We start from the raw sequence: 24,920 nt of genomic DNA on the forward strand, positions 1-24,920 counted from the left end.
TCACTGAAGTCTACTTAACTGTTACCCTTGTTTAGCTTTTTTACCTTCATGACATCATTTTTAAGGGTCTTTGTCTTCTTCACAGAACTGCACCTGGACGATCAAAAATGGGTGCCAATTATGGTATTTTAGTTAAAACTGGTTCCTGCGCATCATTGTCTTTGCTAGAAGAGAGCTGGCACCAGCAACAAAGGGTTGCTATTAATAGTACAACACAGAACACAAGCGGAAAACTTGAGTGAAATTATGTTTTTTAAAACCCAGTGTTTAGTGCCCAGAAAAGGGACAGACTGTGCAGCATCTGTGCTGGGGGGATATGGAACTAATAAATCATTGCCGTTTTTACTACACATAGGCAGAATATCATAGCACAGCCAAAGCCAAACATTTGCTGTCCGAGAAAAATGATTTACATTCCAGGGCTTTTTTTTTTCCCCCCACTCAATTTGAGAGTTTACCCATTTATGCATCCAAAATGATTTTACCAATTTAACTGTCCTATAATCATTAACAGTTTTTTATTTGGGAAGGGTTAAATTTATGAATGAAATATTAATATAAACATATATATACATCCTCATGTTCAAACATAAAACATTCATTTCAAAGTCTGATTTGCAGGTGTAAAGCTGCGTAACATGGAAATTGGGCTGAAAAAAAAAGATATTTTGATGCATATAAAAAGAACTAGTTTTTTAAAAAACTACTAGTGAAGCTGGATGCTAACTATCTCTTATCAGTCCAAGAAAGCAGTAAGAAAAGCATATGTATCTTTTTGCTGAATTAATTTTATCAGATAATCAAAGCAAGTTTATAAAAGACCTTAAACACTGAGGAAGGTAAGATATCCTTCTTCAGTAAATAACAATCTTAGGAAGATTTCTTAAGCTTCAGGCACATTTGGCCACCCTATCTGCTCTGGAATACATTAGTGTAATAAAAAGAGGCTTCTAAATAGTAATGCAGGCAGTTCCACTAATCACATTATCATCATAATGTATTGACAGTGAGAGAAGTCACAGAAAACAAGGACTGACAGGAAAACTGTTTCAGAATTCAAAGAACAATAGGCCATTTATTTTGGCATGCCATAATCATTTTACCTATACATTCTTTTAGAAAACTGGTAAAATTTAGGAAGCAGAGCCCTAGAAGGGCTAATACATATTAGGAGCCTTCCGAACAGTCAGTGGCATTCAAATTTTTGTCCTGGGACTTGAAAAGTTAAAGGCATGGTCCTGCCAATTGTGAGATGCCCTCTCCAACACAGACCACCCACAAGTACGGATTTTCCATCTGGTGAACAAAACAGACAGCTCCTTAATTATTTTTAAAAAGGATTTTTCTCCCTAACATACTTTCTTTATTTGTCTGTGACCTGGAACTTAATGGAAAACCTGGTACATGCCAACTTCATTTCTTATAATGAAACATCCTATTTTATTGTTTTAACTGGGGTTTTTCAAAGGCTCTAAGACAGAAATTATTACCCCCAGAACTAATGCTCCAAACCACCAAGACAATTCCAATGAACAACTGTTTTCTCAGAACAGAGAATATCTTGTTTAAATATTAACCACTGAAGTTTTCTCTCAAAACCAACATGATGAAAATAGGAGGGAAATTATTTTCCATCATTTTTCACTGGGCATCCATACTGCTAGTGTCAAAATCTATGGCTTTTCCAACAAGATGGCCACCTCTGCCAAAAGCATGCTCAGAAATGCCAACTGTAATTAAAATCTGGCACCTGTCTTGGGCACCAAATTTGCTTCTAATATCTCCATGTTGAAATGTGTCTCAGCTTTGAGAGGACGTAAGATGCTTTTTGCCCTCTGCCCTTCGGAAAAACACTCAACTGGAAAAATTGACGGCTGTTATCCCGAAAATTACATTTTTTACATCGTAACTACACTACATCTTCTCTGCTTTCTTTCCCTGAATCTGTTTGTTTAATTAGTCCCAAGAGAATCAGCATACATTCCCTTCACACATTTTGTTTTTATAAACCTCAGGAAAAACAGGCAGTGAAGTTAAGTTCTTCCTAGTACGAAGTTGTGTTGGGGGTGGGGGGTGGCAACATGGATAGATTTCAATAAGAGGTTAGGTCCTATGGAAATGGGAAGCTATAGATGGGGGTGGGGTGCTCCCCTAAGAAGGCTTTTTAGACACCAGATCACTAAATCCTGATTTGATGCATGTTGTCCTCTCTGTTGTCTATAAGCTTGTGCCCCAACTATTGTTTTGTTGAGCTGGGGCTCTCAAAATCTTAGTACGGGTTTTGTTCTTCAAACAATCTGTAGCATTTCCCAAGAAGAAACTCGCTTCTCTCTTATAAGCCTTTCAGATGCTTGACACCTGGCCCCACTTAAAGTGAGGACAGAGCAGTCTTAGGGTCCAGCTATCACACTGGAAGGGTAAATCTGTTGCACAGGTTGACCCCAACAAGCCCCACGGACAAAAGGCCAGAGTGTGAGACCAACCAAGAGCAGATTCACTGGAGGGGAAGCTCCTGGGCAGGGCCCCTGTCCACCTTTCCTACTGTCTTATCCCAGGGCCTAGAAGAGTGCCTTGCACAGAAAGGGTGCTCCATCAACACCTGCTGAAAGAACAGCAGCAGATCTGGGATTAATGTGCTTTTGTAAAGAGCACCTTATATTAACAGAGGGCCACACTGGCTTCAACAGTAAAAGGAACCTGATGATTATAAATTGTTGCAAGTGCAGGAAGATGCACTTCTGAGACTCGTTAAGGGGTGCAGACATGCAGATGTTCTGACCTTTGGACTTGCCAGCCTCCCTCTTCAGAAGCACTGTCAGCGACACCACTTAACCAGGCCACCCAGAGCTCCTAGAACACATCACTCTTCACCAAAATGAAAAAGGGGTAAAGTAGTGTGACAGAATGTTTAAGGTACAAATATATTTTACTATTAAATAATATAGACAGTGTATAAAAGTACTGCCCAATTTATGACAGAGTTCTGCTAAATTAAATTCACTAAGAATTTGCTTCTTAGAACTGAAAATGAATTTTTCTCCATGGAAAAGATGTTACAAATGATGGTTAGGGCCTCAGGAGAGCCCACAAAAACCCATTTAACCCCACAATGTCCCAAAGTGCTGGTTTAACGACACCCAAACACTTATGTAACAGCGTGTTCATGGGAAGAGAATCTGAGTTTAAACTAGGGAACTCCACAGCTATAGGAAAGAGAGACCCAGGACGCTGCTAGCAGCTTGTGGGAGCCCCCCACCTCCCCACCCCGAAAGAAAGCCATCTCCCTGGATCAGAAATTCCTCGAATGCAGCATTTCTCCAAAGTTTTTTACTGCAACCCACAGGAAGAAACATATTTTATACTTTGTGTAAAACGTATTTTATACAAAGTTTTTTACTGCAACCCACAGGAAGAAACATATTTTAAAGATTTTTATATACTTTATAGCTCAGAAACATGCTCAACACCCCCCACACACATATTAAAAGAAACAAGTTTTATAAAACGAAATTTTACATGTGATATACTCTGACCACAAAAATTTCTCTTATAATTCATTTTTTAAATGCTTGTCATGACCTAATAAATTAATTTCCAGCTCACTTATTGGGATCCCCAGTCTGAAACACCATTGCCCTGAACGATCCAAAATGAGGAGCTAAGGGGTAGTGAGTGATGGCTGCCCACAGGTGATTCTTCAACTTCCTATACCACATGACTAAATTTTGAAGTAATTATGAATAAAAAGATAAAAGACAATTTCCTGCAAATGTGTCAGAGATGCACGTGTCCCTTTGTTCACGCTCCCACCTGTTCAATCAATTCCTTTCTCTTCCCTCTCTATCTGATCAAAGATACACATGTTGGCAGAAAACCTGAGGATATAGATAATTATAGATACTAGATAACAGAGACTACAAATCATGCTGACGAAAAGCTGATGATCTGTAAACTTTAAAAAAAAAAAAAGTTTCTGGTTATGCAGAACACATGGATATAATTTAATCAATGTTTGGGCTTTCACCACCGGAGCAATGTGTAAACATTGCTGGTTGTGGGAATGTCATTACTACCCCCTAGGTGCTGCCTCAGGACGCAGACAGAAGCACAGCACGCCAAGCCTCGTAGCCCCTTCATACAGACCTGCTGTTTCTCTCCAGAAAAAAGTCAAAGATTCTGGGTAAAGGGATGACTCTGGGGATTCCAGAGTCAAGTGAGTACCTGAGAGGAACCTCATGAGCCCAGGGGCAAAGTCCTCGTGAAGGCCATGCCCAATGAACACTTGAGTTCAGTAGATTAGAAAAGGGCCAATATTCTGGTTTTCGTGCTGGTGGTAGATTCAAGGAACCTGCTATGACCACTGCCAAGCCCTCCCATGTCTGCTTTGGCTAACGGTGACTGCATATTCCCATCCTCACAAGAGGAGCATTAGCCAAAGACGCAGTACTGGAGGGTCAGAGTGCCCATGGGATGAGACCCTTACCCCTCCTCAGCGAGTGGGCTTCTCAACCAAACCTACCTACAGTCAGAGGTCATAAAATGAGGATTCTTCCCAAAAATCTCTCAGAATCTTGCACCGTGTCTGAGAACTTGGGACCCTTCTAGGAGTTCCTCCTCGGGGAGTCATCTCTGATATGTGTCCTAAGGGTTTTCATTAACACAGGTATGCATTTTTTGCATTCTGTCACATTTTATTTAAAAATTCCATTCAGGGGCACCTGGCTGGCCCAGCCAGTAGAGCATGCAACTCTTGATCTCAGGGTCATAAGTTTGAACCCCATGTTGGACACAGAGTTTACATAAAATAAATAAAATCTTTAAAAAGTAAATAAAAATTCCATTCAAAAAATTGGGGAGCATTATTTTGAAATTCAATTTTAAAAGTTTTAGTTTGAACTGACATTTCAAAAAAGGAAAATGCACCAATCTCATAAACACCTAATTCCATTGAGTTCACCTTGGGCTTCTTATTTCTGTACTTTCATCCCTTCTATTGTAGGACTATTTTTAATAAATAAAGTGATTTTTTTATTGGTATACTAAATAATGGAAAGATGCATATAGTGCCAACACCACAATATAAACAGCTTTGGTTCATTTGGATTCCTATCTTATCCATTTACAATTCATTTTAACCTACGTTATCAATGATGAATTACTCATATATTTTTTAAAGATGTTATTAATTTCTACACCCAACATGGGGCTCAAACTTACAACCTCGACATCAAGACTTGTACTCTCTATTTACTGCGCCAGCCAGGCACCCCTCATATTTTATTTTATTTTATTTTATTTATTTATTTATTTTTTAAATTTTAAAGATTTTTTATTTATTTATTTGACAGAGAGAGACACAGCTAGAGAGGGAACACAAGCAGGGGGAGTGGGAGAGGGAGAAGCAGGCTTCCCGCTGAGCAGGGAGCCCGATGTGGGGCTCGATCCCAGGACCCTGGGATCATGACCTGAGCCGAAGGCAGACACCTAACGACTGAGCCACCCAGGCGCCCCCACCCCTCATATTTTAAAATCAGCAAAAAGCACACTATATCAATTGGGGTTCTATCAACAGCAGATAATGTATGATTATATGTTTGTATTGGTGATCGGAAAAAAGACTCCCAGCAGGACTGAAGGCAAGAATTTTCAGAAGAACCTCCACAGACAAAAATTATATATTTTTCACATTTGGCATTTGTCAATACGGCTCATAAAACCAAACAATGAAAGTTCTGTTAGAAAAACAATAAATGTGAAACAGGGTTAACACTAGGCACTGATTTTTTTCTTTTTTAAAAAAGATTTTATTTATGTATTCGACAGAGAGATAGAGAGAGCCAGAGAGCACAAGTGGGGGGAATGGCAGAGGGAGAGGGAGAAGCAGGCTTCCTGCTGAGCAGGGAGCCCGATGTGGGGCTTGATCCCAGGCCCCTGGAATCAGGACCTGAGCCAAAGGTAGACGCTTAATTAAGACTGAGCTACCCAGGCACCCCCCTGCACTGATTTTTTTTTGGCAAGTCCTCCCATAAAGGAAATATATTTTTAGGAAATGCATCAGTGAGTATTTGGATTTGTACCTCCCACCATATATTCATACACATACATATGTGTTTTTATGTATGTATGTCTATAACTGGGTATAGGCATACATATTTCCAGAACAGTAAAAGTCCTACAGTCCTTAAGATAAAATAGCAGGGGGCACTGCCCATTAAGTTATCAGTTCCAGGCCTTCACTTTCTAATTGACAACTTCAGGGCTACTTTCATCACTTGTCAACTTCAAACTGACACTCAATTTTTCCTTTTAGATGATGTTGCATCTGTAATACAGCAGTGTTTCTGACATACTGCAGCATGTTCTGCTAGGAATATTTCTTCAGAAGCACAGCTTAATAGAAGGTGGAAAGGCAGAAAACCTGCTAAATGTTTTTCACATCTATCAACTACTCAAAAGAATACTGTGGGAAAAAACCCTCATTTTTACACTTAAAATACTTTCCACTAGTCTTAGCAATAATTCCAACTATTTAAAGCGAGTAGATATGGATTTAAATAAAATACAAAAAGGTATCTGTTACAAGAAAAAATATCTTCAGCCTAACCTGGTGGAGATAGTGAACCATTAAAGATGACATTTTATGTCAATTAACATATAAAAGCCACAGCAAAATATATCTGGCTCCAAACTAAATGATTTTTAAAAACCATGAGACAAGCAAAAATACTAAATAGTTAAGTATGCAACTGTCCAGTCTATTAAATTGCCTCATATGAAAAAAATAAATAAAATTGTTTTGATAGGTGATTTGACCTTCAGTTTTCATGATTTAAAAAAAGCAACCCAAAATAAAAGAATCAAACTTAATTAAAAAAAAATTTGTTTTAAGTAATCCCTACACCCAACATGGGGCTTGAACTCATGACCCTGAGATCAAGAATCACATGCTCCACCAACTGAGCCAGCCAGGTGCCCTGAAACTTAATTTTATAAGTATAAAATGTTAGATTAAAATCAGACCATTCTGTTTAATTAAACTCTACACTACTTAGGGAATATGCATTTTCAACTACATGTAGAGCAATCACATGCCTGGAATTTTCCCAGATAATTTCAATTTCAAGTATTTTGTCCCATTATTCACTTCCACAAATGTAATCAAATCATGTGCTCAGTGAATACACCAATTTGTGGTTCTAACAATATAGTCACCTTGTGTAGGCAAAGAGGATAGATAGGTTTTACATTTTATTTGATTTTTGTTTCTGGCTTTCATGTGTTATATATAAATGCATTTAAATCATTGCTAAACCATTGGAGCACTCCTTTAAGAATGACTACAAATGCTTATGTTCTAGAATTGGATTTAGCCAAATAGTTGCTATTATGGTTGTCCGTGTTTATGAAACAATGTATGATTAAAACTTAGTAGAACTATTTCCGCACTTTAGAGGCTTGTACTCCAAAGAGTAACGGAATTTATAAATAATAATACATATGTGTGGGCACTAAATAACATGCTGTGTATATAGAGTGACCACAAGCCCTGGTTAGCCTGAAAGGTTTTGGCTGACTCCTAATGCCCCAGTATCAATATTAATAGCACTCCTTTCACTCTCCAAAGTGTCCATATTTGGATGATAAATTCTAAGGCCACACTATTCATCAATGTGAAGATTGGTAGATTGCTGGTTTTCTTTCTTTTTTTTTTTTAAGTAGGATCCTCGCCCAGCGTGGAGCCCAGGGTGGAGCCCAACATGGGGCTTGAACTCATGAACCTGAGATCAAGACCTGAGCTGAGATCAAGAGTCCAAAGCTTAACCGACTGAGCCACCCAGGCACCCCGATTGTTGGCTTTCTAACAGCATTTTTTATCACTATCATCTTCAAGATCTTCAAGCGGGTGATTTTTCAAAATTTAATTGGCTGTGACCTAAAATTTAGCCTTGCATGAAAGGGTGAACACAAAATACTAGGTCAGCATAGCCTTGTCAAAAGAATTCTACCTTTGGAACAGGACTGGTGGTTGGGATCCCAACTCTGCCTCTCAGTTTCATATTGGGGGAGGTACATACCCCTCTGCTCCTTGGTTCCCTGATCTGGCAATGGATACGGTTAACTGATGTAATGCCAACCAGCACAGGACTTCATAGTCACTAAGGAGGCGCCTATGAGTCATACCACCCCGTTCAAATCCTGGCTCCACCTCTTAGTAGCTAAGTAACCTTGGGCAGAACCAGCCAGGGGGCCCTAATATCAGCCGCTCTGAATAAGAATTAAGCCAGATTGTATGTTGGTGATGTAGGAAAGACGTTATTAGGCTTCGAAGCCGACGGCAAGAAAGAATTCTTGAGACATCTTTGGTGCAAAAAGGTGGTTTTATTAAAGCACGGGGACAGGACCCATGGGCAGAAAGAGCTGCAATGGGGTCATGAGGAGCGGCCCATTATATACTTTCAAGTTGGGAGGGGGTTAGGGATAGCGTAACTCTCTAAGGAATTTTGGAATTCCAGGACCTTGAGGGGGCTAGCTATTGTTGGGAAAAGTTCATGTATTACCGTCTAATAAAACCTTAGTCACGAGACCCTTCAGATGTATATCGGTGGGCCATACGCTTGGGGGATGATTGCCAACACGTATCTTGGAGGCTTTAGAGATAAAGGAAGTTTCCAAAGGAATTCTTATACGTTAAAGTAGACTTACAGGATTTGGGGGGGGGGGTCAGACTAGAATTGCCTTTTGCCCTTAGCAAAGTATTAACATCGAGTGAGTCCCTAGAGGAAGGTCCCTCTGCGTGTTTCAAGGACTTGTCAGGGGGCTCTAGGTAGTGAGGACATTTAATAATTCTTCTTCTGCCTTTGTTTCCCACATCATTGGGATGGCAGTGTTGAGGAGAGAACTTCAGACCTTTCAATTTAATGTACTTTTCAGCTCTCTTTTCATAAAAACCACTCATCTTTCAGCTCTTTTTAATAGTGTTTATTTCTAAGGTGATGTTCTCTATCTGCTCATTCATTGTGTGTATATTTACACACACTTATTTACCATTAAGTCCTTGAACATACTTATGGCTGATGCTTTAATGTCCTTGTCTGTTAATTATAACATATGGATCATCTTGAGTTTGGCTTCAATTAACTGCTTTCCCCCTCGTTTCCTTATCTATATAGTGATTTTTTTCTTAATTTTATTGATATAATTGACATATAATATTGTATTCATTTAAAGTATACAACATAATGATTTGATATAGTGATTCTTGGTAAGACTTTGGACATTATCATTAATATGTTCTAGAGATTCTAGATTCTGTATATTTCTCTGAAGAGTGATTTTTATTCCAGCCAACAGTTAATCTGGCTGAACACAAACACCACACTCTGCCTCCTCTGTGGTGAGCAGCAGCTTGGATTTCTACTCCGTTCTTTCAGCTTCCAGGGGCTGCTTTTCCCCCAGTTCCACTGGAAGTTCCTCTACACACACACATAGCTCAGTGGCTAGCCAAGGATTTGTGCCATTTCATATGTAAATTTTGGAATTTATTCCCTCTTGGCTCCTTTCCCTCCTAACTTTCTGGCTGCTCTGCCAGCCTCTACCTCTGCCTTCTAGCACCTCAATACAGTATGGCTGCAATTTTTGCAGCGTACATAAGGTAGATTTAGAAGTGCCTTCAGGTAAAAAACCATCAAGTTGCAAACTTTATCCAATACAGTCTGTGTTTCAAGGGTAGATTCTACTCTAGTTTCTGCCCGATTGTGCTTGCTCTCCACTGCCTTAAAATAGTTGGCTTTTTTTTTTTAAGATTTTATTTATTTATTTTAAAGAGAGAGAGCATGAGAGAGAGAGAGAGAATGAGTGGGGGCAGGGGCAGAGGGAGAAGCAGTCCCCAAATAGTTGTTTTTTTTTTTGCATGGGGCACCTGGGTGGCTCAGCTGGTTAAGCATCTGCCTTCGGCTCGGGTCATGATCTAGGACTCCTGGGATCGAGCCCTGCATCGGGCTCCCTGCTCAACGGGAGTCTGTTTCTCCCTCTGCCTCTCCCCCCACTCATGTGCACTCTCTCAAATAAATAAAGTCTTTAAAAAAATAAAAATATTTTTTGCAAATTATATAAATGTTATGTACAGTGGGATTAGTGCAATCAAGCTACTTAACCATTCATGGAAACTACCTCATTTTTAATAGCTACATCATTATTATGGTATGACTATACCATAATTTACTTAGCTAACCTCCAATTTATGGACATTTTATATTATCATCTCTTTGGGTAACAATAAAAGAATCCTCCTTTCCAAAGGTGTCCAGACTAGATGACTGAAATATAGTGATTCAGTGAACAGGCTTCAGAAATGGGTTTGGCTTCTGCTCCATCCCTTAGTAAGTATGTAAATTTGGATAAGTCAATTAACTTCCCTGAATCTCATTTTCCTCACATGTAAAATGAACCAAAGGGTTTCCTCATGATAATATTAATACATAAAAGCACAGTGCTTGGCACATAGAGCTCAATAGAGTGTAATCCTCCTCAAAAATAAGAACAGGGTACAGAAGAGGGCAGATCTGGTATTAAGATGAATAGTACAGGGTAAGTGGGGACAAGAGAGATCAGCTGGAATGGGAGGTCACAGGGGAAAGGCGAAAGAGAAGAGAAGAAAAAAGAGAGGCCAAAAATAATATATCTTTGTACAAGATAAGAATCCATCAAATGCTTTTCTGGTTCAGAACTACTTTAATCAACACTTGTAAAATAAGCAAAGTCCCTGCCCACAACTTTTGCACTTTTAGCACTTCTCTGAACCTTCTAGGGTCCTGGTGCCTGAGTTACAACTACAAAAATTGTTTTCAGGAACTGTCCTAGCCAGCAGCCTTCCTAAAGCTTCCCTCAACCTCAGGAAGACCTCACAAAAACATTAATGCTTGCACTACAAGGAGCTCCAGAGTAAAGAAAGGAGAGGAGGCATAAAGAACAGGATGGCTTACAAAGAGGCATTTCACAATTTATCAGGACAATATCTCCCACACTGCCTCTCAGAAAAGCATTGCTTAAGTGGCCCATATGACAGTTAAACAAGGAATGCCCTGAGCTGCTTCTGCAGGAGGGGTGGGGATGTGTGGCCAGCATCCAAGCACACTTCTGCTGGATGAGAACAATCTACTTTCAACCTGGGCCTCACCCTTGGAGGGGTGCAGAACACAGCGGCAGCAAGCAAGGCTACCTAAGTAGAGAAACCATATCCAACCAACTTTGGGCACCTCTCAGAGCTAGCGGGAGTGAACAGAGCCTTTCTTTTCTTTTCTTTTTTTTTTTTTTTTGGACTATTATAAAAGTTTATTTAACAAAAATTCAATATGAAAATGCACACGACCTGATTTTTATACTGTAGTAAAACAGGTACTATGGAGAGGGGACATGTGGAAGGAGTTGATTTCTTCTGATGAACACACCCATTGTTTATACTTGTTCCAAGGCTTCTAACATGATGATACTATTTCCTCGTATTGTTCTGTGGCCCACTAGTTGCCATCTCCACACATTCATCTATCACAAGATTCATAAACGGATGGAACCCCCGCAATATTCCTTGGACATGTCTGCCACCATTTAATTTCAATGATAATTTCTTGTCCATAAATTTTTTCAACTTGGGAGGGTGAGCTTTGCTCATGGTGTCTACTCGGCGAGCTCAAAGATGCCTCCAAATGGAATTTGAGGCGTCCCTCATGCTCCCGTGGTAGGCCCGGCATTCGAACAGAGCCTTTCTGACCACATCACTGGAGAACACCACCCTGGTGATTCTGAACACATATGTTTCCAGAGATTGCCTTCAAAGGAATAAACACCATCTCTGAGCTGACAGACATGTACCGAAGTAGTCTGAGATCCTCAAGAGAGGATCAACATAATATCTCCTTGGGGAAAAAAAAAAAGTCTTATAAAGGAACCAGGCTTAAAATGGGAATCCTGAGCAACAGGAACCTAAGGTCTAAAGACAGTGGTTTCTCCCAGACAATACTTATCTCTTGGTATAGGGCCACCTCTCTCCTGCCCAGTCCCATCGATGTCCTTTGGAAAGAACTAGACCTTGATATGAAGCACAGAAATATTACTGAATGCCTACAATTTTCTCTGGGTCACCCATGGGAATTGGAAAGGCTGTTTCCCACTGGCCAGATTAAGAGACAAGCAACAGGGCTGCAGATGAACCTGGGACTCTCACTGCCACAGGATCCTGGAGCAGGAGGGCCATCACTAAGCCACAGGGACAGCTCTGATCTGATAGGGGGAGAACCAGGGACATTTCAGGTAACTTATCTAACTCCTAGAGGAGGGCAGGCAGTGGGGATGTGGAGCACTGATATTTTATTTTTTTTAAATATTTTATTTATTTGCTTGCTTATTTATTTTTTGAGAAAGAGAGAGTGAGCAAGCATGAGCAAGGGGAGGAGCGGGGGGGGGGGGAATCTCAAGCAGACTCTGCGCTGAGCATGGAGCCCAACATGGGGCTGGATCTCATGACCCTGAGATTATGACCTGAGCCTAAATCAAGAGTCGGACGCTTTACCAACTGAGCTACCCAGGCACCCCAGGGCACTAAGATTTAAAGTTACATTTGGGGGCACCTGGGTGGCTCAGTTGGTTAAGCATCCAACTCTTGATTCAGCTCAGGTCACAACGATATCAGGGCCATAAGATTGAGCCCTGCCTTGAGCTCCACGCTCAGTGCAGAGTGTGCTTGAGATTCTTTCCCCCTCCTTCTCCCTCCCCCTCTGCTCCTCCCCCTGCTCACATGTGCATGTGCTCTCTCTCTCTCTCTCTCTCTCAAATCATAAATAAATCTTTGAACAGGCACATTTGTACTGGTCAGGAGGCAAAGCCTGGAGCACCCTGATACACACATCGTTATGCCCAGGTAGATTCTGTACACTGTTCTCGGTCTGCAAAATGAGTTCTTGAATTCTTACCTAATCTGGTTTTCTTCATGGCTTCAGTTAAAGAATCATTCTTGGGATCATCAGCAGAGATCCTGAAGCTGGGCTGGCCCACACTCAGGGCCATTTGCCATTTCCACATGTGACCAAGAACCTGAATTCTGCCCTAATGTTGGGGAACCCTCCATCTTATGAGCCAATGGAAGCTGGACATGCTTCCCCATTCCCTCAACCCCAAGAGCTCTGCCTGTCACACACACTTGCCCCAGCCCGGGAACTCAGAGTCAGCCACACAAAGAAGCAGAAACCATGCACGAGTAGCTGTTTCAAAGTAAAACCTCCATATTAGCTGTGATACTTAAACCATCTATCATAGCGAACCTAAAGAAAAAAAAACTAACAAAAATATTCAGTTTTACTTGTTCCACTTGCAGCATGGCCCCCTTCCCCTCCACCCTCATCCATGAAGGCACAAAAAGAAAATAACATATCACAGTAACAAGAGAAAATAAGTAGCCATTGTCTCTACCTTTTATAGGCAGATGTTTCATGGGATTTGCCTGCAATACTTAAAGGCACATTTGTGATTTTGATAGCCTAAGACTAAACTGTATTACAAACTGATTACTGTTCAGAGCCTAAAGCTACAGTTTACAAGCTTGTTCTGCCTTCTTTCAGGCCCTCCATGCTTATAAATGACACCTTCCAGTGTCTTAAAGTATGAGAGGCAGCTAGCCCCAAATTCTCAGGCTGCTAATGGTTTCACATAAAATGAGCTCCTACAATTTTATTACCACCCTGGTGCGAATTCACAGGTGAGGGGCCACCAGGGAAAGGATGTGGATATGTCTCTCACTCCTGGCCTCCTAACTTTTCCAAGTGCAAGGAACTTTTCCACTCAATATTTCAAATGATTACTCCAACTCCCAAGGCTGCTGATTAAGCCAAATAGGCTCTACTACATTACTGAGAGAAAGAGGAGTAAGTCATCAAGTCGCCTCTCTGGAGAGTGAGGGGATTTGATTTTGCATTCTAACTTTACCCCTGTAAAGCTGATTAAGCAACCCACTGATCCTTTACATTTTGACTTAAATATACATTTAGTGGGTATTAGTCATTAGAATGTTGACAAGTAACTACTGGAAAATGTTAAATTTCACTTTCCAATCAGATAAGCCAGACACAGGTTTTGTATACATGTATCTCACAACACAAAGATTATTGATACTTGGAAAAGTGGTATTAGCATTAGAGATTCTATAAAGTGCACAATCTGGTACCTCTACATTTACGTGAAGTTTTAACAATATACAAATGCCAAATACAGCACCAATGACTGCTTTTGAAAGAACTCTAGAAGCCTTTAAAACAGGGCTGATTATCAGGAAATACATGAAATTCACATGTTCAGCTATATCGAACTTTGTATGACTATTTCTTTACCTTTGAAAGTGACTTACGGCAGCAGTGCCCGGGGGGCTCAGTTGGTTGAGCATCCGACTCTTGGTTTTGGCTGGGGTCGTGGGGTCGAGCCCTGAGTCGGGCTCTGTGCTCAGCGCAAAGTCGGCTTGAGAGATTCTTTCTCTCCCTCCTCCTCTGCCCTTCTCCCCGCTTATGCAGGCTCAAATAAATAAATAAATAATTTTTTTTTTTTTAAAGAGACTTAAAGCAGGCTAAATAGATAAATGGATAGGCAGTAGGTCTAAGAATATATTTCTCCTGCAGGGGAAAACAACCCAAAGCCATACACACTAAACATAATTTCCCAATTTTCAAAAGCAGTTGATAAATAGTGGCTGCTTAATGAGGGAACTTTATTTTCTCAGTATCTTCTAAAACTAGAAAAGGCAAATTAAATTTTAAATGTAAAACATGTGAAAAACAGTTCAATATAGCAGACTCTACTTTTAGAACTTTTTTCAAATTTCAAATTCAAATAAAACAAAAGTTCACACAAATGGCTTACATAAAAAAGCCTTCAAAAAACAACAAAACTGAACTTAAAACTTACACATAAAACGTTTTCCTTTTTAAGACCAAAGATTGGGGCGCCTGGATGGCTCAGCCGTTGGGCGTCTGCCTTCGGCTCGGGTCATGATCCCGGGGTCCTGGGGTCAAGCCCCACATTGGGCTCCCTGCTCAGCGGGAGGCCTGCTTCTCCCTCTCCCACTCCCCCTTCTTGTGGTTCCTGCTCTCGCTATCTCTCTCTGTCAAATAAATAAATGAAATCTTAAAAAAAAAAAAAGACCAAAGATCATCTAAGAGATCATTTGTCAGAGGCTTAGAAGTACTGAAAACTAAACTAGCTGCCAAAAATTGTTTACTCCGTAGCACATAACACCCACTAAGTGACCTGCAGAGAAAATGCAAGCTTAATTTATTATGCATGCTTCTGGTTTTACTTCCTGTTAAAAGTAATACTCATCACCATATTCTACTCTTTCTTCATGCATTTTATCTTAATCAAAAATAAAGGTAAAGGGGGACACCTGGGTGGCTCAGTCGTTAAGCGTCTGCCTTTGGCTCAGGTCATGATCCCAGGGTCCTGGGATCGAGTCCCACATCAGGCTCCCTGCTCAGTGAGGAGCCTGCTTCTCCCTCTCCCTCTGCCTGCCACTCTGCCTACTTGTCTCTCTATCTCTGTCAAATAAATAAATAAAATCTTAAAAAAATAAAAATAAAAAAATAAAGGCAAAGGAAGGAACACAGGGGAAAAAAGTGGGAGTGGCAAGAAACAAACAAATCAGGATTTCTCAGTCAGAAATTTCAGATAACCTATGCATTAAGAATAAATCTATGGGGTGCCTGGGTGGCTCAGTCAGTTAAGTGTCTGCCATCGGCTCAGGTCATGATCTCAGGATCCTGGGATCAAGTCCCACAATGGGCTCCCTGCTCAGCGGAGAGTCTACTTCTCCCTCTCCCTCTGCCCCTCCCCCTGTTTGCTTTCTCTCTCTCGCTCACTCTCTCTCTCTCTGTTAAATAAATAAACAAATAAATCTAAAGAATAAATCTATGAAGGGGTGCCTGGCTGGCTCAGTCAGTACAGCAATCTTTGGGTTGTGAGTGTGAGAGCCCCACTCTAGGTGTAGAGATTACTTAAAAATAAAATCTTAAAAAAAATAAACCTATAAAAAAAGAATAAATCTATGATAAAGTACATCATGAATACTTTTTTCCTCTCAAAAGTGTAGGATTAAAAATTGGAATTATTACATTTACTATATTCTCAACATATTTTTATATACATAGTAGCTTTTGGGTCTTCCCAGATTCAAAAGCACCAGCCAAAACACAGAGCCAGAGGGAATGCAGAGAACTGACAGCGTTGAGCAAAGGGCCTGCAACAGATAAGCCGGAACTGTAGGCAGTCCTGCAAGTGCAGCAACACCAGGGCCTGCCTGTTAGTCCCAAAGATATAAGCTTTTTGTCAGGGAAGCTCTGGAATGTCATCTGTCTTAAATTACGTCCACCTGGGATTATGTTCCACTGACCAATATGGACAGATTACTGGAATTTGAAAACCTCACTTTTTGGGTAATTGACATTTAAGCTGTTTGAAGTTTCTCATTAAGGTTGCTTAAAAAATTAACAGCAGATGTAGGAAACTAAGTGTATAGTATTCAGAGAAATGAAGTCACCTGAAGGCTCCAAATAACTAGAAGCATTTAAATGTAGTAAGTGCATTAGGAGGAAAGGATGAACTAGCCTGCCCCATAGGCTGCAATTTCATCACTTTTTCTCTATTCCAACTAGGTTTCCCAGCACATTTTAAGTGTAATTGAAAGAAAAGAGAAAGACAAGAGGTTGACATGATGAGGGACTACAACCTAGACCACAGTTCTAAGAGCAAAGCACTAACTTGATGGAGGCTGAGAGAGAGTAAACATCTCCACCGCCTCCCTGTTGGCAACAGGATGTAAATCTGAAATCCTGGGCTGGCTTTGAGGCCCTTTGCCGCCTGGCCCCAAACCCGCTGCTCAGCTTCATACCCAGCCCTTCTGCCGCTAGGCACCCCCGACTCCACAACAACCCCCTCCTCACCCCCCTGCTGTGCCTTTGCATATGCAGTTCCCTCAGCCAGGAATGCCCTTCCCTCTCCTATCATCCTTTCAAATCTGCTCAGAGGTCAACTTCCCTGGGAATAGTCCCCATGCCCTCTAAAGTCACTCCTGCCTCTGCTTTACCACTTCCCATGCCACATTCAGTTTGCTCAATATTTACTAAGTACCCACCATGGGCCACAGCACTATGCTGGCTATTCAAAGAATAAAATATAATAGTGGTAGAATTGTCCTTTCAGGGTCTCATTCCCTGACCCAGGCACCTTAGACTACACACATATCTTACAAAAGATGTGCCAAATAAAGCACCTCCAGGTACCTGGCATGGTGACCTGTGGAAACTTTCTTCCTTCCTCATTTTTAGGAGCTGCCTAGGACTTAGGAAGAGGCATAGTTCTCATCCTTTCCAGGAGAATGTATAAATGAATGCCTGAATAATAAAAAGAAATGTGTTGGGGCGCCTGGGTGCCTCAGTCGTTAAGTGTCTGCCTTCAGCTCAGGTCATGGTCCCAGGGTCCTGGGATCGAGCCCCGCATCGGGCTCCCTGCTCAGCCTGCTTCTCCCTCTCTCACTCCCCCTGCTTGTGTTCCCTCTCTCGCTGTGTCTCTCTCTGTCAAATAAATAAATAAAATCTTACAAAAACAAAAAAAGAAATGTGTTATAAGTACCTCTTACTTAAAAAGAACACGACATCAATATGTTTTAGAATTTCTTGTTGTAAAGAAATGTTCTACGAAGTAAATACTTTTCCCATTTACCTGCAGGATAAAATGAATAATGATTCCTGCAAGAAAATGATTTTGCCCTTACTAAAATAAAAGCCAAATTAAAAAAAAAAAACCCACAGAAAGGACACCACATCAAGCAGTAAGCCATATGGTTGTGAAGATAAAGTTTTTTATCCTTCATTAACAATAATCCTGGAAATACTAACATTTTTACTATGCCTCAAAAACAGTACACTAATTAGTAAAATACAGCTGTGTCAACAGTCCTGTTTCTATCTTTGAAAGTCATTTCTTCAGCTCATGCCTGGGGTCCTCATTTAGCACATTAAATGTGTGTGGAGCCTAAAAACTGCTCATCGCTGCTGGTCACTGGCTAGTTGCTAACGGTGAGCAGTTCCCACATACAACAGAATGTGTGGAGCCAGCCAGCTGGTTTCGGAAACTTGTTGATGAGCAGTTCCACCCAGGCACTGCGCGGAGACAGAAATAAGGAAGCATGGAGCCTTGTCCTCAAGGAGCGTACAGCCCACCAGGCATTGGATCAACAACAGAACTCTGCCCCTATCAGCCTGTGGGTTCATTTAACTAATTCCCAACAGAGAAGTCCGAGAGTAGGAGGCTCTTCTCCAACAGTGGTCAGTAATCCAGTGTTGGTCATACATGTTTATAGCCAAAGCCAGAAGGCCAAGCCTTCGAGGACACCTCACCCTAGTATCAACCAGGGTATCTGGGGTGGGGGTGGGGAATGGTGTGCGGCAGGGAAAATACAAAAACAGAAAAAATTTCAGAATAAAAGCAAATATTGTTTTGGATCCTGCTAAGATTCCTACACTGAACTTAAAGACTGTGACTTTTTTTTTTTTTTAACACATCTTCCAGTTGCTGAGTTGATCCTGAGTTGAGAGAAAGTAGTGTGTTCCCCAGGTGAGAAATTCTGCAATAAACAGAATGTACTTGGGACAGAAACACTGGCTGGAGGGAGATTTATACCACATGAACTCACACAGGCTGGGCTCTTCCAGTGGTTCCTCAATGCCAAGGTAAAGCCATGTCTTGCCATTAAAATATCCCCTCCACCCACAACTCATGTTCGTAAACAAATAATATAGACAAGCACGTGCAGACACCCCTTTACGCTTTCAAAAACTCTTTCAAAAAAAGGAGAATACTAAGGAATGTGAGAACAGCCCTGGACTGTGTTCAAAAACTCAAGCCAAGAAAGAACCTTCAGATTTGACATCTTAAATTAGCAGGAATGTTTAGACAAATCTATAATCTAGGAAAACATACATACACCCACACTCACACATAAAAAGTTTGCCTTTCCACCCTCTCATGTCAAGTGAATAATGAGTAATGAATTCTGTTTACTGTGACCCTATGGTGATTTTTTCATTCAAGAACATTTAATAAGTACCTACTATGTGTCAGGCGCTACACCGGGCACAGACATAAAGAATACACGCGGAGCTTCCAGTCTGGTGGATGAGACCAAACACAAGAGGGAAATGCACCCATGCACATCACATTAAACAGGATGCTCTGAGGGAGGAACATGGGGTTGTGAGGGAAGACATGCTTTAGATGGTCATCCCCCTCCCCAAGGAGGTGGCTTTTATGTATTTATCTTACTTCCTTTTCACATTCATTGTTTATTGATGTTCTTATGAGCCAGGCACCATGCATTCAGTGCATCTCATTTAATTCTAACCACTCTCTGTGGTAAGTAAAAATCTGCTTTACAGATGACAAAACTAAAGGGAGTTGGCTAGTAAGTGGCAGGGCCAGGGCTATCGCTCAGGTTTGTGTGACCTTGGGGAAGTGTCTGAACCCCTTTGACCCTCAAAGCCCATGGTCTGCCTTCCTTGCTGGAAAAAGCAAGAGAAAGCCAATGATGCCAGCATGAGCAGAGTATGGGTGGAAGCATGTGAGCTTCAAGGGGTAGAAGGAACAAGACCAGACATGCCCTAGGGGGCTAAGGGAAGGAGCTCCAAGGATGCTAAGCAGAGGAGTGAAATGAACTGATCTGTGTATTTAAAAATGGTCTGGAGGAAACCACAATGAGATACCACTTTACACCCACTAGGATGGCTACAATAAAAACAATGGAAAGTAACACGTGTTGGCAAGGATGCAGAGAAACTGAAACCCTCATGTACTGCCAGTGAAATGTAAACTGGTGCAGCCACTGTGGAAAAGTTTGATGGTTGCTCAGAAAGTTAAACATAGAATTACCATATGACCCAACAATTCCATAGCTAGGTATATACCTAAAAGAACTGAAAACAGGTACTCAAATACTTACGCATGAATATTCATAACAGCACCATTAACAAGCACCAAAAGGTGGAACAACCCAAATGTCCATCAGCTGATGAATGGACAAACAATATAATATATACCTACAACAGAATACTATTCAGCCACAAAAGAGAATCAAATACTGACTGATACGTGCTACAACATGGATGAGCCTTGAAAACATGCCAGGTGAAAGAAGCCAGTCACAAAAAGCCATATATTATATGATTCCATTTATGTGAAACATCCAGAGCAGGTAGACACAGTGACAGAAAGCAGATTAATAGTTGCCAGGGGCTGGTGGAAGAGGAAACAGGGAGTGACTGCTAAGAGGTAAAAGGTTTTCCTTTGGTGTGATGAAAATATTTTGGAACTAGATAGACTTATAGTTGCACAACATTGTAAATGTACTAAATTGTACATTTTCAAGTGGTTAATTTTATAATATGAATTTTACCTCATTTTTAAAAAAATGGCTTGGAGGGGTACAAGTGGATATAAAAGACCTTTTTCAAAATGGTCCAGATAAGATATGACCTCCACCAGGCTGGTGGCAGTGAAGACAAAGAAAAAGGGACAGATCCAAAAGCTATTTTTGGAGTGGTCCAACAGGTCCTAATAACAGAATATACACGGTAATATCTACGCAGGTGGTGTGTAACATCAAAGGCAATGAGGGAGGTAAGCCGGGCAGCCAATTAGACAGATGCCATAAGCTCAAACCTGAATCTAGGAGAATGGGTACGGGAAGCCTAATAATGGCTCCCTAAAGACGTCCAAGTCCTAACTCTCAGAACCCGTGAAGTCATTAGGTTACATGCCAAAGTGGAATTAAAGGTGCAGATGAAATTAAGGTTGCTAATCAACTGCCCTTGAGATGCAAAGGATAGCCTGGATTATCCAGGTGGGCTCCATTTTAATCAACAAGTTGACCTTATAAGAGGAAGAGTGAAGCAAAAAAAAGAAAAAGAATAAGAAAAAAAGATGGTGGTGGGAGAAGACTTTGACCCACTTTGTTGGCTTTCAAGACAAAGGAAGGGGCCATGAGCCAAAGAATATGGGCAGTCTCTAGAAGCTAAAAAAAGGCAAGGAAATGGATTCTCCCCTAGCCCCTCCAGAAAAGAATGCAGCCTTGCCAACACCTTGGTTTCAGCCCATTGAGACTCATTTCAGACTCCTGACCTCCAGAAGTGTCAGATAATAAATCTGTCCTATTTTAAGCCTCTAAGTTTGTGTCAATCCGTTACAGGAGCAATAGAAAACTAATACAGTGGGGAAGAGTTGACAAGAGGGAAAACTCAACAGACCTGGCAACAGATGGGGTGTGGGCAGGAAAGGGAGATGAAGGCATCAACCATGACTCAGGGTTTTGGTCCCAGATGACCTTAACAGAGGAAATGGCGGCAAGAGCCATTAGAGGGGGTGAGGGCTTCAGAAGGAAGGGACAGATGGCTGCTGTGTGAGAGGGCCAGGGAAGGATGGCTTCTAGGAGGAAGCAGCATTTGGGACAGGTTCTGAAGGATGGGCAGAACCTAAGGATGAGAAGTGGGAGGAAGAGGGTCAGCAAATTGGAGAGGAGAGAGGGTTCAGTGGGTGTGAGGCATGGTGAGAGTTCTGGTTGAATGGTGCAAGGTAAGCCGTACTGGGAGAGATGTTAAAAAGGTGGATGATAAATGAGGAGGCATGTGCACACCATACTCGGGGGTCCCGACTTCATGCAGCCGGCAGTTAGAGGGTATCAGGGAATTTATGCTGTGAAAGGGGGTGATCAGAGCCCACTTTAGGAAACTTAAGGTCAGTAAGAAGTGAGTCTAAGTGGCGAGGGTGGGGGGGGAGGGCAGGGAGCTTTCTAAGGTAAGTCCTCTCCCCAGTCTCAGGCATGTTACCAGGTCACCTGGTAAATCCCTGACTTTTCTGCAGCACAAGGAGACACTGATGACCCAAATTCACAGCCTAGACCCTTGTCCAGAGACTGGAGGACAGGAAGGGCACCACAAGCCTCTCCCATGTCTACATTTGCTTCCCTGGTAGAAGAGAAATTCTCTTTAGTGGCCTGCCTCCTCTGCAGATAAGGCATTTGGGAGGAGTTACAAACATAACATTAGCACATGCTGGTTTTCTCATCTTCACTAGGCATCACTAGGTGAGCTGTGGACTATGAGAGCTAGAACAGGCAGGCCCTGAGAGCACTGAGTGCCACGCACTGGGGTGTTTATGGGTCAGCACGAAAGCACTAGAAGGGCAGGAGACAACTGGAAGGGGATAGAATGCAGGCAAAAATCACATCTCTACTTTTCTGAGTCAATCTTGCAGATCAGACTAAAATTTAGGATATCTACCTCTGCCACTGAGCTCTTCTAGGTTCTGTATTTCCAGTATATCCAAATTATTTCAAAATCATAACCCTCCGTACTGTGGCAGTCAGCAGCCACATGAACTAAGGGCTTGAACAGGGCAGTTGGCAGAAGTTCCTGCTGCAGAGAGGGAGAAAAATGAAGACACCTCCTGTCTGGAAGATCTAAAGGATACAGATGAACAACACACGAACAAAAAACCTCCCAACGCGGAAGGAAGAGTTCAAATCAATTAAGTGCAGACTGAACCCATAAATTTGGGGAAAGCAGAGCTTTTATTATCTTCAATCTCTGTTCAAATTGAGCTGAAATAGACCAAAATAACTAAAAGCTCAAAAAACCATATATTATATTTCTGAGTTCTCCAAAGTTCTCTTGCTTTAGGTCAAAAATTCCTTTCTAGATTATGAAATGTCAACTGGCAGGAGGCACCTAGTCGACCCTCCTTGTTTTAACTGTGAGAAAAATAAGGTTCAATTTAGACAAGGTCCTTGAACAAGGTCAAAGACTAACTACAGGGTCAGCAATGGACTAGAACCCCAGAGTATCTATCCAGGATCTTCTTGCTTATACCAGAGAGTTAGTAATTTGATTTTGTGAACGCTTTTTTTTTTGGCATTTGTAAGAAAAACTTGAACAGCACCAATAGGAATATTAAACCAATTCTGATCTTTCGGAGCTTAAATAAGTTTCTACTTTAATCTGAACTAAAAGTATTTTACTGACAGCAGAAATCACCCTTGGCTGAACTGTGACTCACTGGTATAATTTAAAGATGCTATCACTGTTCCAAAGAAATCCACTTTAGACTCAAAACCTAAACATCACATTTCTGTGCTCTACATAAAACATGCACTAGCAATAGCCAAAAGTTGAAAACAATCCAAATGTCCATTCGTGGAGGAGTGGATAAATAAAATGTGGTATATACATGAAATAAAATATTATTCAGCCTTAAAAAGAAAGGAATCTCTAACATATGCTATAACATGGATGAGCCTTGAGGACATTATGCTAAGTGAAATAAGCCAGACACAAAAGACAAATATTGCATGACTCCACTTATATGAGAATACAGAACAGTCAAATTCATAGAGATAGAAAAGAACACTGGGGGTGCCTGGGTGGCTCAGTCAGTTAAGCATCTGCCTTCGGTTCAGGTCATGATCTCAGGGTCCTGCGATCCAGCCCCGCATTAGTCTCCCTGCTCAATGGAAGTCTGCTTCTCCCTCTCCCCTCCTCCCATTCTTTCTCTCTCTCAAATAAATAAATAAAATCGTTTTTAAAAATTTTAAAAAGGGACACCTGGGTGCTCAGGTTGTGATCCCAGGATCCTGGGATCGAGCCCAGTGTCGGGCTCCCTGCTCAGCAGGGAACCTGCTTCTCCCTCTCCCTCTGCCCCTCCCCTGATTCGTGCTCTCTCTCTTTCTCAAATAAATAAATAAAATCTTTGCAAAAAATTAAAAAAAAAAAAGGAGAACACTGGTTATAGGGGTTGAGGACAGAAGACAATGGAGAGTTATCACATAGTGGGTACAGAGTTTCAGTTTGAGATTATGACTAAGTTCTAGAGATAGATGGTAGTGCTGGTTGTACAACAATGTGAATGTACTTAATGCCACTAAACCATAAACTCAAAAATAGTTAAAATGATAAATTTATGGGGGTACCTGGGTGGCTCAGTCAGTTAAGACTCCAACTCTTGATTTCAGCTCAGGTCATGATCTCAGGGTTGTGAGATCAAGCCCCGAGTCTGGTGGGCTCTGCACTGGGTGTGGAGCCTGCTTAAGATTCTCTCTCCTCCCTCTGCCCCTCCCCATCTCCCTCTCTCTCTCCATCTCTAAAAAAATAATAAAAAAAAAAGATACATTTAAGATAAATTTATGTTATGTATATTTTACTACAATAAAAAAAAGGCACTAATCTCCAGAAGCACTATCTTAAATACTTCATTTCTGAAATCTGTGTTTTTTGTTTTTTTTTTAAAGTAGGGTCCACGCAGGGCTTGAATCATGACCCTGAGGTCAAGACCTGAGCTGAGATCAAGAGTTGGATACCTAACTGACTGAGCCACCCAGGCACCCCCAAATCTGTTTTTCTCTTATTCGGCAAATTTATATATTTACTATGTGCCAGGTAATGTTTTAGGGCTGGGGTATGTAGCAATGGGATAAACGGAACAAGTGCCTGTTCTCATGAATATCTGGGGGGTGGGGGATGATGGGGTGAAGACAGACAATAAACAGATAAACACACACTATGTCAGGTGGAAATGAACGCAATGGAAAAAACATCAGGTAGGGTGAGAGGGAAGAGAGTGTGGGGTCTAGCTGGGGTGGGGGGGAGTTGCTATGTTGTATAGGGCTGTAGGGAAAGACCTCTCCCATGGGTAACATTTGAGGAAAGACTTGAAGGAACGGAGTGCCCCAGGCCAGAGATAGTGCTGCCAAGGAGGCAGTATGGTTGGATGGAGCCAATAGGGGGAGGAGCAATAAGGAGCCCTGGGGCACAGACCTACTTCTTAAGTTTCTTATAAACTTTTCA

At 41.4% G+C, this 24,920-nt stretch overlaps 1 protein-coding gene and 1 pseudogene across 5 annotated transcripts in view; both read right to left on the reverse strand.

Moving 5' to 3' along the window:
• The window catches only part of CLYBL (citramalyl-CoA lyase), a 250,806-nt gene that overhangs the window by 213,075 nt on the left and 12,811 nt on the right, over positions 1–24,920 (reverse strand). The window lies entirely within an intron of this gene.
• On the reverse strand, positions 11,385–12,533 carry LOC118554695 (small nuclear ribonucleoprotein G pseudogene; annotated as a pseudogene).

This window comes from Halichoerus grypus, chromosome 4 (assembly GCF_964656455.1).
Source record: "Halichoerus grypus chromosome 4, mHalGry1.hap1.1, whole genome shotgun sequence".
NCBI lineage: Eukaryota > Metazoa > Chordata > Mammalia > Carnivora > Phocidae > Halichoerus > Halichoerus grypus.